At 39.0% G+C, this 14,514-nt stretch overlaps 1 pseudogene; it reads right to left on the reverse strand.

The window, feature by feature from the left end:
* Positions 1-11,162, reverse strand: part of LOC109703324 (chromodomain-helicase-DNA-binding protein 1-like) — a 47,298-nt pseudogene extending 36,136 nt beyond the window's left edge.
* Between the last annotated feature and the right edge of the window lie 3,352 nt (positions 11,163-14,514).

Consider the following 14,514-nt stretch of genomic DNA (forward strand, 5'->3'; position numbering starts at 1 on the left):
GGCATAGTTCATCTTCATTTTGTTGGAGTCTCGATCTGAGTACCTGTTTTCTTCATTCCCCTCTGGTTCCTGTACTAATTTTTTGCTGTGGGGAAACTCTTTTCCCTGTTTTTTCTGTCTTCCTGTCATTGTCTTTGGTGTTGTTACTGTCTCTGTACTGTGTGCAATTAAGTATTTTCTAGCTTGTAATAATAACAATGGTAATATTTAGAATGGAAGGGTGAGCTGAGATGGAAAGCAAGAAGTTAAAGAAATGGGAAAAACAAATACACAGACTGGAAGGAGAAAACAGAACAAGGTGTCACACAAGAAGTTTTCAAAGGTGTAAACAGGGAGCTTTAGTGTACTAATTGACAGTAAGCTGAACAGACATTAAAGAGACAGAGAGAGGATTGAAAATCAAAAATAAAAAAAAATAAACGTAAGAATAAAAATAAAAAATAAGTAACTGAAAGAAAAATCTATTTATAAAAATGTATTAAAATAAAATGAAAAAATAGAAAATTTAAACAACCAAAAAACCTCCAAGTTCAAATGCAGTGATGTCTCAGTCTCCAATCCTGGAGATGGTGCCTTGGATGTTGTTCTATAGTTGTCTCATCAAAGGGGATGCATAAAAAAGTACAAAACTACACACACATGCACAAATAAACCCCACCAAGTGTCCCAAGTTCAAATGCAATACAGTTTCAGTAAGTTTTTCAGCTTGCAGGTGTAATTTGGTTGTTCTCTCATCAAAGGTAGGGAGACAAAGAAAAAAAAAGAGTCTGGAGACAGTTCTGAGAATGGTTTCTACAACTGTGGCTTGCCTGTCTGCTGCTGTCAGACTGCTGTGGCTGGTGGCATTATTTATGCAGATCTCTGGGCTGAGCTTAGCACTCACCTGGCCCCACAGGCTTTGTTTGCTCAGATTTCTCCTGTGTGTGAGCCTCTGCTACAAGCTTTCCCCTTTCCAAGCACTGGGAAAGGTGACACTGCACCCGTGTTCTCAGGCCTGCATGTTTATTTACAGTTCATGTGGAAGGTGGGTCTTCTCCCTCTCCTGTGCAGTTCTTCTCCCACCTCCACTTTCACAAGCTTTTCTGCTCCTGATTTCTGGGTGGTGCTGCTGTTCCTGCCAGCTGCCATGTTTGTTTACAGCTCACGTGGGAAGTGGGTCTTCCCTCCTCTCCTGTGGAGTTTTCCTCCCTCCGCCACTCTCAGCAGCTTTCCCGCTCCTGGTTGCTGGGCGCGTGCCCCTGCTCCTGCCAGAGGCTCTCCAGCCTGCCCGGTTTGTTTATTTACAGTCCCAGGAAGGATTCCCTTCCCCCAATCTTCAGCGCTCAGGGCACCCCACCCTCTTTCCTGCATGTCTTATTTGTTCTTATTGCTTATTACTCAGTTTCTCTTTTTTCCCCAGGTGGAGGTCAGTCTGTCCAGGGGCTATGCTGCTCTGGCCCAGGCTTGTCTGTGGGAGTACCACGGTCCTGCAAAGCTCACCTGGTCCGCGTCTTCCCAAGCCGTCTGGGCACCGGCAGCTGGCGGCCCGAGGGCCCTCCTTGTTTCTCCGTTTAACGTGAAGTGGAGATTCTCTGTGCCAGCAGGAGGTGTGGAGGGATCAAAGTTATGCCTTTTCTCAGTGATTATGCCTGCAAAGTGTGTCTCCCGTGTCTCTCCTAGATTTCACTATAGGAGGCTCGCTTTCTGCTTCCTCCCTCTAGCCACCATCTTGGAATCCCTCTATACAGTTTTTCAACCCCACATAATCTAGAACATGAAAAGTGAACCCATAAATTAGGGACTCTGGGTAATAACTTACTGCTCTGGTGGGGGATGTTAGTAATGAGGGAAGTTATGTATGGGTGGGCAAAGGAATATGGGAAATCTTTGTATCTTCCACTTAATTTTGTTGTGAAGCTAAAATTGCTCTAAAAAACAAAGTCTATTTTAAAGGGCAGAGGTCATTTAAAACCTAAGCTTACCATGAAGTTGCCAAATGCAGTTGGGAGCTTTAGTTTCTCCAATCTGTGAACTTCATCAACAACAAGAACAATCCAAGAGAAGCTGTGCAAGAAACATCAAGTTTTCAGTTTTGTTTAACTCAAATGAGTATCTCACAACCAGAATTGCAACTATTGTTAACTAACAGTAAACCCAGCATATTAAAAAAAATCACCTGAACCATCTCCCTATCTGAGGAGCAACAATGTGCATAAAATAATATTTGGATAAGGTAGTAAAAGGGAATATTTTTCCAAAGTAGGAAAAATGTACACAGAAAGGAAGGAGATAGAAAGAGAAAGAACCTCCTACTATGTGCCAGACATTGGGCTTGTGTCTACACAGTAAGCAGACATAATTCAGCTAACAAGGAAACTAAGGTTCAGACAAGTTATGTGACTTGGTCAAAGTCAAAAACATAGAGCTGAGATTTAAACCCAGAAGATTAAGAAAGGGGTGTCGCAATAGTCAAAGAAGTGGAATTTTGGCAGGCAATGGTGGCTCAAGTCTTTAATCCTGGCTACTTGGGAGGCAGGGATCAGGAGAATCATGGTTCAAAGCCAGTCTGGACAAATAGTTCAAGACACCTTATCTCAGAAATCCCCAACACAAAACAGGGCTAGTGGACTTGATCAAGTGGTAAAGTGCCTACCTAGCAAGCATGAGGCTCGGAGTTCAAACTCCAGTACTGCCAAAAAAAAGAAGTGGGATTTTAAAAGCTATAGTGTATATCCTTTTGTAAAGTGTGACAATTGTACAAAAGATAACAAAGCAGAAGTTATAAGATTTGTAACTTTAATTTTATTTGTAAGTATTATGGAATCACATTATGCCATCTTTACATTTAAAAACTAAGTATACATACATAAAAGTGAAATAGAGGTTATGGTAAGAAAATTCCTCAAAAATTAGAGACAGATCTTGTGCAGAGAAGCCTGTCTTCTCTGAAGTTATGAAGAAAGTTCAGAGGACAAATGAGAGCATAGGTGCATCCTGCTACCATTCACCTGCTGAGACTGGTGCAGGCAGAGAAAGAACTGGGGTCCAAGGAGAGTATTAGAAGTCCCTGGAGAGTGCAGGGCATGCATGTAAGGACAACAGAAGTGAGCATGCAGATGAGGGAAGACAGTGGTCAAGATAATCTGTGAATCTCTATAGTACAGAGCTATTCTAAACAGGTTAGATTCTATTCCTTTATGAAGGACTGGACACTAAGATTTTTGCATACACAGATCCAAAATGCCTTTTTCAAGAAAGATGGATTGTAACTCAATGAAAGGAAGTGAGTGGAATCATTTACCAAAGTACAATCTAAAGGGTGCACCCTGGAGAGAAAGATGTGGGTGGAGTCTCAATTGTGAATAACAGACAGTCCAAGAAAACTTCTAATTCTCTCAGTCCAAAGATTTTCCAAATCTAGTGTCCAAAAGATTTTAAATTCCTTATATTGTTAACATCATAGTCTTCACTCTCCATAATAGATCCTCTTAGTGAAGAGATTATGCTTCCCTACAGCTTTTGGATCATGCAACACAGAATTAGACAATATAACCTTAATGAACATATTGAAAAATACATCTATGTTGCTGTTTTCAACTATGAGTTAGTAATATAAATGTCCCTCTGTGACTTAGGTTCTTCAAGCCACCTAGAAATGCATTCAGAGCAGATGATCTGAAATAAAATGACTGTATTTCTGCTGAATAATATGACAGGCAAGTGTGTTTAGAAACTTTAAGAAGCTATCTAAAAAAAGAGGCTCCATAACTCTGGGTGCTGAGTTTGTATATATGCCTTGCCAAAAATTAAGAAATTAATGTGGTTTTGTCTATAATGCCAGCTACTCAGGAGGAGGAGATCAAGAGGATTGTGTTTCCAGGCTAACCCAGGAAAAAAGTTAGTGAGAATATAGCTCAATAACTGAGCCTGAGTGTTGTGGTACAAATCAGTAGAACAATCGAGGTCCAGGTTGGCCCCAGGCAAAAAATTGGAAACACTTTCTGAAGAACAACTAAAGCAAATAGCCTGGAGGCATTGCTCACATGGCAGAGTCTTGGTGGTCTGACCAATATATTATTTTCCTCAACTCTAAAGTTGATAATACCTGCCTACTATAGTTTTTGAGAAATTTATTAGATGATTTATATAAAGCACTCAAAAACATTTATGTTCTAATATTACTGCCTTTTGAGACTTCTACCACACTGCCCTGCTCTGTGGGTATCTGGTGCTTCTTATCCCTGTATTTCATTTTATGTTTTCCTAGGGGGCTCCATGATTTACTATCCTGGTATTGCCAATAATTCTCAGAATATTTCTTTCCCAGTGAGAGACCAAAAATGTTAAATTAGACATTAAAAATAAAAATGGGGCTAGATTCAAGTGGTAAAGCATTGGCCTAGGAAATGCAAGACCATGTGTCAAAAACAAAAAAGAATTAAGAGGGGTTGGGAGGAGTAGATCAATGGTAGGCACTTGTCTAGCATATGCAAAGCCCTGGATTTGACTCCCATCAGTGTCAAAATAAATAAATAAATAAATGAATAAAAAGAAAAAGAAAGGAATACAGTCTTCTCATGAAAAGCAAGGTAATATGCTCACTTAAATGAAACAAATAGGACAAAACACCATACAGAAGTAATAAAACCTATGACCTAGACTTTAGTATTTAAATTAGATGAAAGCAGAAATGCACTCATGAAAACTTGGTTGAGGAGAAAAAAACACTTAAGATATTGATAAAGTACTTTGAAAACAAAAATTTTTGAACATTAAAGAGGCAGAATCCCTACCTAAGTATGTCATAACTATATGGGTCATGGAGAATGAAACCCTGTCCGCAAATCTTCATAATTCTTCCTCCTAAAATCTGACTAGCCTTTAAATTACATCATAACTGTTATCCTAACATGATCACATGTTGCAACATGCCACTCCTATTAATAGATGGTACTAAGAACTTGGGGTTGAGTCAATATGAGGCCCAAAAGTTAGAAGTGTGCATCAAACCCTCTTTCTGCAAAGTTAATTTTATAACACTGACTGTAACTTTAGCTTATTTCCAGAAAAAAGCTCACATAATTCACCTTCTATATAGAATAAAATCTCCAAACTGCAGTCTTGACAGATGTCTGTGCAAGTTACAGTGTTAAGAATTTAGTCTCTATTATAAACTACCACCCATGTATGTTTCTTCTCAGTTTCCACAACAGCCATCCAAGGTAATACACTTATTAATCTAAATTGTACAGATGAAGAAACTTAAATTCACAGAGCTCAATAACTAAGTCAAAGACACACAGATAAAGAGAAGAGGACTAGTACCCAGGACTCCCGCCACACCTACCAGTCCACAAACAGGATTCATAAAAGACACAGCAGACATACCAGGAAAGACACAAAGTACCAATGTGAAGGAAAGATGCAACTTTCATCATTAATTCAGCACAGTTTCTGAAGTAATACAACCTACTCACAATTTCAGAAATGAGTTATCTTTCAAGCAAATCTGAAAATTTAAGGAAGACAATTAAAAATGGTGGTATTGACAGATTCTGACATGATTAATCCATTTTTTTGTTAATATACTAAATTGCAGCATTCATCAAAGTCTTACCTGTTTGCAAGGTAAAAAAAACCTTCAGATCATAATGTTTCAGTATCACTATCTTACAAATGCAAGGGGGACATGATTGAGTGGAAGGTCTTAGTTACCCAGTCTTAGCTTAAGGAACAAGAATTTAAAATAAGATTGGAGCTTTGTCCTCCATCCCTCTGTTCCAATTAGCAAATGTGAACCCTCAGGACATGATCCTTGTCTCATGTGCATCAACCAAGAGGTGGCTCAAGGGCCACTATCCTGATCAGCTACCTGGTTAATCTACCAGGAAAGAGAGGAAAGGTGCCTCGCTAACCTGATGTTCCATGAGTCTTTCCTTCTTTGGATCACAGCCCCTCTGCGAGACTGTGAAGGTAGACTCTCTTTCCAGAAAAATATGTGCTCTCAAAAAAAATTTTTAATGAAATTTCAGAGGCCTCAACACATTGTAAAGGATTAAGTTGGGGACTCTTTCTAGAAAGAAAGGAAGGAATACCTCATAGGTGGTCAGTAGCACAGGAAAAAGTGACTCCTGATTTAGGTCTTGCTGAAGGTGAGCTCTCTCCTCCTTGTCACCTGCCTATGTTACATAGGAAAGACCTGGAGCAAATCTGGATCCAAGAAAAGGGGAAGGTGAGGCCAAATACTAGAGCCATGGTACAGGGTATATGAATCTGGAAAATTACATTACATGGAAGGCTTGCAACATGCATACCTCCAGAGGACTTGCACCCAGAGTGTCTTGAGCTCCAAAAGCATCTAGAGGTAAATCTCAGGGTGAGGTACCATATAAACAGGTAGAGGGATCTAAGAAGTTAGGTGTTGACCCTAAAAACTAAATGGTTTTTTAAACATTAGTTGCTTCCTATTTTACTATGAAAACAATAGTTTCTCCTTTTTTTTTTTTTTGCAATACTGGTGACTCAACCAGGCCTAGTACTTGCCAGTAAAACACAATGCCTCTTAGCCCTTTTGAGATAAGGTCTCACCAGCTTTGCCCAGGATGACCTGGAACTTGCCCTTCTCCTGCCTCTGCTTCCTGAACAGCTGAAATTATACACATGTATAATCATTCTAGGCTTGTTTTCCCTTTTAGTTCAACAGAGTTTACTAAAAGTCTAAGCTGGTCTTTATACTGCCAAACTGTGCCAGGCATGATGGTGCAAATCTGTAATTCTAGCTACCTGGGAGGTATTGGCAGGAGGATGGATGAAAAGTTCCAGATCGGTCAAAGTTATTGAAACCATATTTCAAAAACAATATAAAAGCAAAAGTGCTGGGGGCATGACCAAGTGGTAGAGCACTTGTCTAGCAAGTCAAGGTTATGCGATTCAATTCCCATGCTACAAAATGAATAAATGAACGAAAAAGTAAATAAGTAAAGTGTCAAATGGTAACAATAGCATCCAGCAGATCTCCACCATCATATCCTTAGTGTCTACCTACCTTGCTTAAGTTCAGGGCTTTCTAGAATAAATAATCTCATTGATAATGACAAGTGAACTTTATATTTTACACATCATCCAGAAAACTATCTTAATCAATATAAACAATAAAATTTCAGCTACATCTACTCTGTACTTCTCCATCTCTTCTTTCCAGTTCCTCAGAACAGACAAGGGACAAAGTATCAGAAATGATTCTTCATCATTCAATCTTCCTGCCAAGCAAATGAAGGGAGCAATAGTCTGGAACCCAGAAGAAGTCAGTTTGGGTCACATGTCCCCATAAGAAACAACCACAAGGTGAACACAACCACAGGGAACAAATTCTTATATTCAACTTGCTTTACAAAGAAATGATGTACAGTCTTCTACACATTAGGAGAGTAATTCATTACCAGAGAGTCTCAGTAAAGTTGGCAAAGGAATTTATGGTGTTTACTTAGTTTAGTAGTTAGCAAGCAATAAGGCTCAATATTTATGCAAATTGGAAATCAATGAAAACAACTCACCTGATAGAAATGATCAGGAAACTGAAACATAAAGCCTGAAGGACAAAGCAATGGAGAGCATGACCCACATAAGGTGGCTCTTGGCTGTTTGCTGGGCTCATAGATGAGTATCTTTCCTTCATTCCTCTGGGCCTCCCTCCCCAACTTTCTCCTTCCTTCCCCTATTTGTTTTCCTACCTTCAATGTGTATTTATAGAGTGTGTTTTATTGGTAAGGTGCTTTTCTAAGCTCCAGTTATACAACAGGAAACAAAACAGACAAAACCCTTTGCCTCCTAGAAAACATTCTTGTGGAAAAAATGAATAATACATTATCCTCAGAAGCAGAAGGAAGCAATAAAATGAAAGTCTTTCTGAAGGCAAATGGGACTTCTTCAGGAGATGCCCATATACAATTATGATTTGAAGTTGTTTGATATATAGAAAAAATAACCTTCTTTGTAAACAAAAATGTATGAGGAGCCTCCATCCCAAAATGCTGAGTTACTTCTGAAAAAATTCTATCCTATGCATAATTTGAAATCCTGAGAAATCTATACACCCAAAGATATTCACATCAAGGTTAATTTAAATGGCACAAAAGGAAGGAACTCACCATTCCTCATCTGTACATTTAAGTAAATTACAATAAATTCTTTTGATTAATGTAGCCAGTAGAAAATGATTGTGAAGAATATAATAAAATGCAAACTTGCACTGTCAGAGTTAGATTAACAACACATGAAGTATATGGAGTATATAAGAACTGTAATTTTCAACCTTAATAAACATTGCTACTCATGCTGTAGTGAGAGTGCTGTGCTTACAGAGTAGCAGGTCATTTTTAAAATATGAATATATTAATTTTATAATGGAAATATGTTTTAAATTGTGTATAGCTTCCTAGCCCAACTGTGCCCCCAGAATGGGACTAAACTGGATGAAAACCATTCTGTTTAGCTTTCTCTGAGAATACAATTAGGAGAGAGTTTATCTTTTATTACCATAAGATAAATATATCTACATAAGAAATTTGGAGTCACTAGTAAGTCACCAGCAAATATTTAAGGAAGAAATTATGTCAACTTACATGAATTCTTTCAGAAAACTGAAGAGGAAGTAATAATTCTCAACTCATTCTATGAGCCAGGCTTTAACCCAATACTGAAACCAGGAAAAAGTGTTGAAAGAAAAGCAAATATAGACCAATATCTTTCATGACACAGATAAGAAAATTCAAAACAAAATTTTAGCAAAACAAATTTGGTATTTTTTAAGAGAAGTTAAAATAGAGGTTGGAAAGCAAAGGACAAGTGACATTAGTTTGCTCTGAATGAAGTAAGCAGGGCAATTCCAATAACTGAGGCACACTGGCTATAGGAAAGGCCTGTTATTGGTCCAAGGACTGTTCACTTGATTTCTACTTTGGTGTTTATACAGTGCTTCTATGGTTTCCTTTATTTCTTCTTTTTCTTTTTCAAAATCTCTATTTTTGTTGTCTTGGAATTTCTTGATGTCTCCTGTACATTTTGATGATACCCAGTATCATCTCTACAAAATTCTTGTTGAGTACCTGTAGTATTTCTTCTTTTACATTATTCTTGTGGGCTTCATTGGTTTCTTTGGCATAGTTTATCTTCTTTTTGTTGGAGTCTGGATCTGACTATCTGCTTTCTTCATTTCCCTCTGGTTCCTGTACTAATTTTTTGCTGTGGGGAAACTGGTTTCCCTGTTTTTTCTGTCTTCCCGTCATTGCCCTTGGTGTTGTTATTGTCACTGTACTGTGTGCAATTAAGTATTTTCTAGCTTGTAATAATAGCACTGGTGATATTTAGAATGGAAGGGTGAGAGGAGATGGAAAGCAAAGAAGTTAAAGGAAAAGGGAAAAACAAATAAACAAGTAGAAAAAACAAAACAAAGAAACAAACAAAAAAAGTTTCAAAGTTATAAACAGGGAGAGACAGTGTACTAATCAACCATAAGCTGAAAAGGCATTAGAGAGACAGAGACAGGATTGAAAATAAAAAAGTAATGAAATAAAATAAATAAAATTAAATTAAAATTAAAAATAAATAAATGAAAAAATATATATATATAAATCTCCAAGTTCAAATGCAATAAAGTTTCAGACTTAATAATTTTGGTGTTGGTCCCTCAGCCTCCAATCCTGGAGATGGTGCCTCAGAAGTATTTCTGTGGTTGTTTCATCAAAGGGGAAAAAGACTGGAATAACCAAAACAAAACAAAACTGCACAAAAAAAAAAAAAACCCCACAAAGTGTCCCAAGTTCAAATGCAATACGGTTTCATTAAGTTTTTCAGCATGAAGGTGTAGTTCAATTGTTGTCTCATCAAAGGTAGGGAGACAGAAAAGAAAAGAAAAAAAAAGAGTCTGGAGACTGTTCTGTGAATAGCTATCTGCAGCTGTGGCTCACCTGCCAGCTGCTGTCAGCCTGCTGTTGCTGGAGGCTTTATTTATGCAGATCTCAGGGGTGAGCTTAACACTCACCTGGCCCCACAGGCTTTGTTTACTCAGAGTTCTCCTGTGTGTGATCACCACTGCTACAAGCTTTCCACTTTCCAAGCACACTAGGGGAGGTGACACTGTACCAGCTTTCTCAGGCCGGTGTGTTTATTTACAGCTCACGTGGGAAGTGGGCCTTCTCCCCTCTCCTATGGAGTTTTCCTTGCACCACAGCTTTTACAAGCTTTCCCACTCCTGGTGGCTGGGTGTGTGCCACAACTCCAGCCTTCTCCAGCCCGATTTGTTTATTTACAGTTCTGTGATGGATACCCCTTGCCCCATCTTCGGCACTCAGGGTTCCCCACACTCTTTGCTATGTGTCTTTTTGTTGTTATTACTTATCACTCAGTTTCTCTTTTTGTCCCTGGGTGGGGATCAGTTTGTCCAGGGGGCTATGCTGATCTGGCCCAGGGTTGCCTGTGGGAGTACCACATACAACTTAGCTCACATTGTGGTCCGCGTCTTCCCAAGCCATCTGGGCACTGGCGTCTGGTGGTGCGGGATCCCTCCTAGTTTCTCTGTTTAACCTGAAGTTTAGATGCTCTGAGCAGGCTGGAATTGTGGAAAAGTCAAATTTTGCCTCTTAGTGGTTTTTCCTGTAAGGTGTGTCTCCAGCATCTCTTTTTTTTAGTTCAGGAGGCATGCTTTCTGCTTCCTCACTCTAGCTGCCATCACCTCACTTGACTTTTAGAGAAACTAATCTTTGTTCTAGTTCCTAGTTCTCAGTTCCTATACTTGAACCAGGTTTGTCTGCCTGAGAAGCCATGGTGTATAAGTGAAACTTCTCAGTGTACTGTATCAGAAATCATACTGTATTCTGAATAACTCCAAGATTTACACAGAGAAAAGCCCTGGGCTGGGCCCATTAACTGCACTCCCAACTTAGGTGTGCATTCTCACAGGTGCATGTCAAAAGCCAGTTTAGACCCAAGTGGTGACAAAACTCAACCCACCCCCATAATTAGAAAAATCAAGGTTATGATTACTTTAAAAAGTGTAGGCATTTCATATCCTAATATACAAATGCTTTAGCTAGCAGCTAAAGATAGTAATGATCTACCAAGAGGTATTTAAGTGAGGTAAAGAGTGCTCATTAGTAACATACCTTTCAGGTCTTACCCAGGTCCATCTCATCTCCCAGGAACAGCCATTTTGACAATGGAAGCATTGGGCTATCCAGTTGAACTTTCCAGTTGATAAGGGTGAAGATTAATCCATAAAAATAAAACATACAGCCAATCCAAAGAGTAGACATTTCAGCAGATACACAGGCTAAATTCTAAGACTGAATGAACAACATGGCCTAAATCCCCAAATTCCAAACTTTACTGACATTTTGTGGGTGGAAATTTCCGCAGGTATAAACATTGCTGATTTCCAAACATTTTTGGAGCAGGTGTAGCCACCATAAAACACCCACGTTAAGTCCTAAGACAGCCTGTCATTGTAATCTAATCTACCCAAAAGTTGGACTTTGGCCTCTGTACTGTCTGAGTCTCATGCCAGTGTCCATTCCTGGAAATGAGGAATTATTAATGCAACTTAACAAACAACACATGGATTGTACTTGTACTTAATTGCACCATCCACACTAAAGGGGCAAATGTAAACAGGACTACTATAAATTATGCTTCAGCAAAGAAGCAGCACTCAGAATCGAAGTAGCACTTCATAAATGGTATTTAACAGTGGCAAGAAACATAACTAGGTAGGTCAAAAGTAAAGGGATGGAGTGGCAGGCCAAACACAAGCCTCATAAAAATGTTCAAGTCCTGACCCATAATCAGTGAGTTTGTTAACTTATCTGGCAACAGGACTCTGCAGATATTAATTAAGTTAGTGGCCTTGAGATGCAAACATTCCCAGAACTATCCTGGGTTATCCAGTTGCTCACAATGTAATCACATGCATCGTTAGAGGAAGGGAAACGTATCTGCTGAAATGTCTAATCTTTGGATTGTCTACTCTGGTTAAAGAAGTCAATGACCACAGAGGATGCTTTGTAGATGGAGATGAGGGGCCCTGGAGAATCCAGAGATGTGGGCAGTGTCTGGATTCTGGGAAGAAAGAAATACATCATCCCTCAGTGCCTCTGGAAAGGTTTGCAAGCCAGCTGACACCAACAACAGTAGAATATATGTTCTTTTCAGGTGTCATGAAACATAAAACGTACCCAGGGTTCTAAGACAAAACTCAATTAACTTAAAAGACCTGATACCATACAGAGTATGTTCTCTGATGATAATGATGTTTGGTTTTGGCAACAGCCCTGAACTAGAAACAACATAGATATCCTGTGGGTAAACAGCGAATATCCATAGTGTGCAACTCCACTCAATAATAAAAGGAAACAAACTATTGATAGAATTATGCTGAGTGAATATTACCAATCTCCAACAATTACATGCTATGTAATAGAAGTTATATATCATTTTCAAAATGACAAAATTGCTTGGCTGAGGATGTAGCTCAATGGTAAAATGTTTGGCTAGCAAGTCCAAGGCCTTAGGTTCAATGTCTTGCTATCCATGCCACCCCCTGTCACCCCCCCCAACAAAAAGAAAGAAAAATTAACATTTGGCATGGAGGAAAGTGTGTACAAATATCAAAGGACAGCTTAGTGGTCCTTGGGGTGATAGAAATGTTGGAGTCTTGACTGTGCTAACATCAGTGTCCCAGCTATCATAATCCATTTTGTACAATGTTACTATTGTGGAAGATGGGCTGGAGGTTACATAGTATCTCTCCATATTATTTCTTACACCTGCATGGGGTCTATAAATACTATAAGATAAAAAGTTCCAGTTTTTAAAAATGATATGAAATTATATCCACAAAAAAAAGTAGTTAACACTTAAGAGGCATTTGTAAGTACAGAAATGGCTCTAGGTAGAAACTATAGAAGAGAATTTAATATAGGGAATTAGGTCACCACATAATTGAAAGACTTTCAGGTACATCTGCTGAATCAGCAGCACAGGACTGGCCCACCAAGGAAGTATCTACCTCTATAGCCAGGAAGCAGGAACCAAGGATGCCACTACATTGAACTCGGAACATGTCAGCTCACACTGCAATCCAGACCAGCAAATGGATGCCCCATATCCTACCCAAGACCCACAAAGTAGTAGTCTAGAGGAGAGTAGAAAACCCAAACTTCCCTCTAATTGTCTGTGGTCTTTCACAGACGTCTGTGAAGAAAGGAGTATGGGAAAATGTACTTTTTGTTTTGTAACCTCAGGACTCAGACTCTCTGGCCACTCTCAGGGAGCTGTCAAGTAGTAAAAAAACAAACAAAACATCCTGTAGTGTCAGATCTGCATGCTCCAAAACCAAAGATGTCCTAAGGCACCAAAGATGAACAAACACGTACCAGGAGCCACATAAGCATTAAGCTAAACAAGAAAATAGCAGTTCTAATTTCTCAAATCAGAAAATAGCAGTGTTGCTGAGAATGTGGAGAAATGTGTGAAAATTTTGCATACCTTTCTTTCCCTCCACTTATGCATTTACACTCTCCCATACACTCTAACCTAAGGCCTCTTACACTTGCAGATGGGATGGGTGGTTCTGTAAATGAAGGGATATTTAAACTTCCTAATGTAATTCCCAGTCATTAATCCTCACTGTGAAACAATACAAAGAACATGGGAACTTGTGAGTGTCTAAGGGGAGTGACTGGCACTAGAAGATGTAGAACGTGTGTCTGTGTGGGGACTGCATAGGCTCATTAATTGACTTAAAGTGAAATCAGTGTATTTGTGTGACTGTTCATCTAAACACTACTACCATTTTCCTGTAAGAACCTCTGCATGTGAAAACTGAAGTCACTGAACTTTGTAAATACACAAATGTTTTTATTTAGGTGGATGCATTTTTCCTCTGTATATTGCATTTCTCAACTTTATTCAATAAACTTGCAATAAAGGTTTGAGGTTTTTATTGACAATTTTAACTTAAAATGTTCATCATGATAAAAGGTACAGGTTCTTTGGAGAGGAAATTACCAGAAAAGAGGGTCATGTGCTAGGAAGAAATCAACTCAGTGCTCAGAGTTGGGTCCGTGGACTGATAAAATTTTTTTTTTACATATACAAACAAAACACAAGAAACCTTGCAACCTCTTGCTTCCTCACCTTCATTAAAACAACACCTCCTCATGTAGGCTTCTTCTGGTGTATTATCCAGAGCTGGGTATCAATGTGCATGCAACCTGAGCTCTGTCACACACTTTCTTTGTGTTTTCAAAGTACCATTCCCATCGCCATTTGCAACGAAATAGGTAAGCACGTAAACCTATAAACTTTCCTTAGGATTGCTGACCCAGAAAGTCTGGCCCATCAATTACACTAGACACACACTGCTCTAGTCTGGTGAGCTCAGAAGAGTGCTCTTTGTCCTGCATGTCTGCAGCCTTTCCATCATTTGCAGCTATTTCTTTCCCAGAAGAACAAGCCCTCAAGCTCTCAAGTTGTGGGCAA

The sequence above is a fragment of the Castor canadensis genome, chromosome 18 (genome assembly GCF_047511655.1).
Source record: "Castor canadensis chromosome 18, mCasCan1.hap1v2, whole genome shotgun sequence".
Classification (NCBI taxonomy): domain Eukaryota; kingdom Metazoa; phylum Chordata; class Mammalia; order Rodentia; family Castoridae; genus Castor; species Castor canadensis.